Here is a 6317-nt window from a genome sequence, read left to right as displayed (position 1 = left end):
CAGCATGGTACTGGTACTAAAACAGATATAAAGACCAATGGAACAGAACAGTGGCCTCTGAAATAATACTACACATCTACAACCATCTGATCTTTGACAAACCTGACAAAAACAAGCAATGGGGAAAGGATTCCCTATTTAATAAATGGTGCTGGGAAAACTAGCTAGCCATATGTAGAAAGCTGAAACTGGATTCCTTCCTTACACCATATACAAAAATTAACTCAAAATGGATTAAATACTTTAATATAAGACCTAAAACCATAAAAACTCTAGAAGAAAACCTAGGCAATATCATTCAGGACATAGACATGGGCAATGACTTCATGACTAAAACACCAAAAGCAATGGCAGCAAAAGCCAAAATAGACAAATGGGATCTAATTAAACTAAAGAGCTTCTGCATGGCAAAAGAAACTACCATCAGAGTGAAAAGGCAACCTACAGGATGGGAGAAAATTTTTGCAATCTACCCATCTGACAAAGGGCTAATATCCAGAATCTACAAAGAACTTAAACAAATTTACAAGAAAAAAAAAAAACCATTAAAAAGTGGGCAAAGGATATGAACAGATACTTCTCAAAAGAAGACATTTATGCAGCCAACAGACACATGAAAAAAATACTCATCGTCACTGGTCATCAGAGAAATGCAAATCAAAACCACAATGAGATACCATCTCTCACCAGTTAGAATGGCGATCATTAACAAGTCAGGAAACAACAGATACTGGAGAGGATGTGGAGAAATAGGAATGCTTTTACACTGTTGGTGGGAGTGTAAATTAGTTCAACCTTTGTGGAGGGAGTGTAAATTAGTTCAACCTTTGTGGAAGACAGCGTGGCGATTCTTCAAGGATCTAGAACTAGAAATACCATTTGACCCAGTGATCTCCTTACTGGGTATGTACCCAAAGGATTATAAATCATGCTACTATAAAGACATATGCTCATGTATATTTATTGTGGCACTATTCACAATAGAAAAGACTTGGAAGCAACCCAAATGTCCATCAATGATAGACTGGATTAAGAAAATGTGGCACATATACACTGTGGAATACTATGCAGCCATAAAAAAGGATGAGTTCATGTCCTTTGCAGGGACGTGGATGAAACTGGAAACCATCATTCCCAGCAAACTATCACAAGGACAGAAAACCAAACACCTCATATTCTCACTCATAGGTGGGAGTTGAACAATGAGAACTCATGGACACAGGGCAGGGAACATCACACACTGGGGCCTGTCGGGGAGTGGGGGTCTGGGGGAGGGATAGCCTTAGGAAAAACACCTAATGTAAATGGCGAGTTGATGAGTGCAGCAAACCAACATGGCACATGTATACCTATGTAACAAACCTGCACGTTGTGCACATGTACCCTAGAATTTAAAGTGTAATAGAAAATAAAAAGGAAGAAAGAGAAAAAAACAAAAACAAAAACCAAAAAAATTATAACCATTGCTTTCTTCTAATTTACATTTGTAAAGATTTCTGTTTGATGTTGTTTTGGATCCCTTGTATACAGCATAGAGTTGGATTTTGCTTTATGATTTAATCCAAATTTATTTTATTTTATTTGACTTTCAGTTTGTATTATTTTTAAAATAAAAAATAGTGATGGGGTCTCACTATGTTGCCCAGGGTGGTCATGAACTCCTGGGCTCAAACGATCCTCCTGCCTAAGCCTCTCAAAGTGCTAGGATTACAGGTGTGAGTCACCACGCCTGGCTGAAATTTCTTTTATTTTAATACATTAGCTTAGCACGTTTATATTTATCAAATTGACATACTTGGTCTTAATTATTAATATAATATATATAATTTTATATGATGCCTTCTATTATTTCATAGATTCCTAAAAATTCTGATGCTGTGGTATTTGATTTTATTTTTTCTGAAAATCTGGAAAGGTTATAGTTTTGTTTTAGTGATTGTCTTCGTAATTTATACACTTAATCTTCCTCTTTTAGGCATTATCTATCAATCCCCTAATATAACTAAATAATGAAATTAGAGTATTTTCTCATCTTCTCCCTATCTTGCTCTTGATGACCTCTCTTTTTGCCATAGTTTCCCCATTTATTTCTTGGTTGGTGTAAGTTCATCTTCTAGCAGTTTCCTCAAGGAAGGCTCATGGAAACAATATTTCTTGAGATCTTGCCATGCTTAGAAATGTCTCACTGTGCCTTTTTATATAAACAGACAGAGATAAACACAACAGAATATCTCAAGAATTGACTTAGAAGTATGCCGTGTGATGAATGTCAGAATAACCTGCATTATAGCTGAAATAAACTTTAAATTGATATTCCTTTTTACCTTCCGCCCTTCCTCTCTCTCTCTCTCTCTCTCTCTCTCTCTCTCTCTCTCTATCCACTGATTGCAGCCTCTGCCTCCCAGGTTCAAGCGATTCTCCTGCCTCAGCCATCCAAGTAGCTGGGATTACAGGCATGTGCTACCACACCTGACTAATTTTTGTATTTTTGTATTCATTTATTTATTTATTTGTAGAGACAGGGTTTCACTATGCTGCCCAGGCTGGTCTTGAACTCCTGAGCTCAAGCGATCTGCCTGCCTTGGCCTCTCAAAGTGCTGGGATTATAGGCGTGAGCCACCGTGCCCGGCCCCTTTTTTAGTTTCTTATCCAGCTGCTCCCATATCAGACCTCATCTTTTAAAATTTTATTTTTTGTTTACCTCCCTCCATTCATTCACATGCTCATTTGAGAAGACTTAAGTTCTCCCAGCTTTGGACAATAACTGCTTTTAGAAACTGTAAGGTTTCAAGAGAACAGTTGCCCAAGACTCAGAATTGTTTTAAAAATGGAGCATGTGTATTATGTGGCCAGTGTCTTCACTCTAACTTGGTTATAAGACTAAAACCATTCTTCACTGCTCTAACATGCTGAATAAATCAACTGAGGGGGAGGGGGTGTTTATCTCTGTTTATATACGTTATATGAGTTGTCTTGAGGCTGTGTGACTTATCTAAGTGGAATATTGAATATCCATTGAAATGGATTTGTTAAGTCTTTTACATTATTAATGAGCATTTAAATGCAACAGGTATCATTTCAGGTGACTTAACATGAATGAATAAAAGTCAGTGCTATTCGATTATTTTTTGCTTGAAAAAAAAAAAAATAGACTTTGTACCTCAGAGTGAACTCCTCACCTTACAGAAGTATACTTTTCCAGCTTTTGCCTTAAGGTCTTCAGCCATAGGCCTCCTCACTACCTTTCTTCTTGCACCCTGGCATTTCCTACAATGTAAAACACTGGAGGATCTATGTGAACCCCTGGGTTGGGTCACTTGCCAGGCTCTAGTTGCCGTTGTTGTTTTTGTTGTTTTGTGCCACTCTCCCCTTGTTCACTGGGATTCTGCCACACTGCTGATTTTTCATGATGGTCTCTCCCTCTTGGACTCCACGTTTGTGGTTCCTTCCGCCTGGAACATACTGTCTCCCTCCCTAGACTTACGGCTGTCACAACTCAGATCTCTCAAGTACAGCTTTAGCTATCACTCCCTCAGGGCAAACTTCCCTTGCTTTCGAGCTAGACTAGATTCCTCTGCTACACACTTTCATGGTTTTCTTTTCTTTTCCTTCATAGCCCTTACCATAATTGTGTTTCAGTCATTACTTCTACGATTATCTGCTTAATGGCTTCTCCTCCCCTAAGGGGGAGATTGTGTCTGTCTTATTCATTGTATCCCCGGCACCTTGTACCAGCATGTCATAGACACTTATTACATAGTTGCTGAATAACTGGATGAATGATTCCGTCCCAATATGGCTCCCACTCCCATCTGCACCTCAGTCTGTGAAAGCCTCAGGCACTCCACTCCAACCCATAAGAGCAGCCATGTAAGCAGCGCTCAGCAAAGCCATAGGGGTAGGGCTGTCTGAGGCACTGGGAGCCCATCCCTCAAACCAGTGTGCCCAGAATGCGGGACATGGAGTCAAAGTGTATTTTGGAGCTTTAAGATTTAATGTCTGCCTGTCTGCCCTACTGGGTTTTAGACTTGCATGGGCCTGTGACCTTTCTTTGGCCAGTTTCTCCTTTGGGGAATGAAAATGTTTACCTAATGCCTGTATAACCATTGCATCTGAGAAATAAATAACTTGTTTTTGATTTTACAGGCTCATAGCTGAAAGGAATTTGCCCTGAGTCTCAGATGAGACTTTGGACTTCAGACTTTTAAGCTGACGTTGGGACAAGTTAAGGCTTTTGGGACTATTGGGGTAGAATGCATTTTGCATGTGAGAAGGACATGAGTTTGGGGGGAAAGGGGCAGAATGTGATAGTTTGGATGTTTGTCTCCCCAAGCCTCATGTTGGAATTTGATCCCAATGTTGGAAGTGGGGCCTAATGGGAAATATTTGGATCAGGGAGGGTGACCTCTCATGAATGGATTAATGCCCTCCTGGGTGGCTTGGTGGGGCAGGTAAAGGGACGGAGTTCTCACTCTATTATGCTGGTTGTTAGTTTCCAGGAAACCTGGTTGGTAAAAAGAGCCTAGCACCTCCCTGCTCTCTCTTGCTTCCTCTCTCACCACGTGATCTCAGCACATGCTCACTCTCCTTCCCCCTTCCCTTCTGCCAATAGTGGAGGCAACCTGCAGCCCCTCGGCAGAAGCTGAGCAGATGCTGGCACCATGCTTATTGTATAGCCTGCAGAACCATGAGCCATATAAACCTCTTTCCTTTATAAATTGCCCAGCCTCAGATATTCCTTTACAGCAACATAAAATAGACAAAGACACCATCTCAAACTTGGCCTACCCAAAATTACACGTTTGATATTTTCCCCAAATGTGCTCCTCAACAAATCTCAGCTGAGAGTATCTTCATCCATCCAGTTAGTCATGCCAGAAATCTGGAAGTCAGCCTTTCTGCTATCTTCTCCTCAGCTCCCATAAGCTAACCCTTTACCAAGTTCCATGGATCCTACCTCCAAAATAAATCTTGAATCTGTCTACTTCACTCTACCTTCACTTCCACCATTTATCCAAGTCCAAATCACCATTCTCAGCTGGCATATAGCAGAAACTTCAACTGGTCTACTTGCTTCCATTCTTCCTGTGCCACCAGCACTGCCACCACTACCAAAGAGCCTCTCTCTTTGGATAGTTCTAGACTAAAATTCCTGTTCTCTGACTCTCTTTTCCTAACTCTTCTTAGTGCTTTCTTCAGGTTTGTTAATGGAAAGTATGTTAATGTTTCCTTAGGGTGGCGTCTATTAATCTCTTTTATTGAATATGGATTTTACTAGTTTAACTTTCATTGTCAACCTTATTTCCAAGTTCTTCAAGAAATTTTACAGTTTTTGGTTTTTCGTTGCTTCTTTCGTTTGTTGTGAATAGCTAGGGGTGAGTAACTGAACAGCTGATGAAGCAATGGAGAAAGCCATAGTCAGGATTTTATAACTGTTCTGACCTTTGGGACACCAAGGACGTATGGCACACTGATTTTTCTTGTTAATACACTATGTAATCCAGACCTGCAATAACCCAGTATCTGTGATAAGGGGAGACTAACCCATCACAGACACTGGGCTATTGCAGGTTATCCAGACCCAGTATCTGTGATACGTTAAAGTCTCCCCTACATATGTGACTCCACAGGATTAATTTTTAATTAATTATATTTTAAACTCCAAATAAGTTTTTTTCTTTTTCTTTTTTTTCCCCAGGAGAAAGCAGGAATGCACTTCCTCACTATCACAAATTATGCAGTCGAGTTTCCCGCATTTGGGGAAATCACAGGGGTAAGCACACCTACGGAGTGCAACGGATGAGCCTCGCCCTGGGAAAACCACATTCCTGATCATGGCATCTCCCCTGCCAGGTAAGAATCCAAATAGGTTTTTACATAGAGATTTATCAACAACTTGTTAGTTGTATTCAGTGTTGAGAGTGTTTCAAAGTGCTGTGCTGTCTGGGAAAGTTTAGCAGAGGCCCAGAGAAGCTGTGCCAAGCAGGCCACCAGCAAAGGCAAAGGCAGCATTTTATAGCTTGATTTTTTTGTTTTTAAAATGTCAGTTTCTTAAGACTCCTTATCAAATTCTTCTGCTCTGAAAAAACAGAATCCTTATCAACTCATCCTTTTACCTTCTCTATAAAGAGCCCTAGTCATAGAATATATTTCTAAATTTGCCTTCCCCTCCTCCAAATCTCTGCTACCAGGCAACAACCTTCAAGACAACTTTAAAGTGTTACTGCTCAGGAGAAAACAAATACAACTCCAGTGTGGCCATTATGTCATTATTCCAGTGGCTTTTGCTTTGATTCTGTTTTGTTTTCATAATTTAA

At 40.1% G+C, this 6317-nt stretch overlaps 1 non-coding gene across 1 annotated transcript; it reads right to left on the bottom strand.

Annotated features, from left to right (window-relative positions):
- Window positions 1–5696: 5696 nt before the first annotated feature.
- LOC112628134 lies at window positions 5697–5861 on the bottom strand. The gene has a single exon (XR_003120314.1). It is a non-coding gene; the product is annotated as a U1 spliceosomal RNA (small nuclear RNA).
- Window positions 5862–6317: the final 456 nt, after the last annotated feature.

This window comes from Theropithecus gelada, chromosome 7a, assembly GCF_003255815.1.
Source record: "Theropithecus gelada isolate Dixy chromosome 7a, Tgel_1.0, whole genome shotgun sequence".
NCBI classification, from domain to species: Eukaryota; Metazoa; Chordata; class Mammalia; order Primates; family Cercopithecidae; genus Theropithecus; species Theropithecus gelada.
The sequence above is the reverse complement of the archived record's forward strand: the minus strand, read 5'-3'. Positions and strand labels throughout refer to the sequence as shown.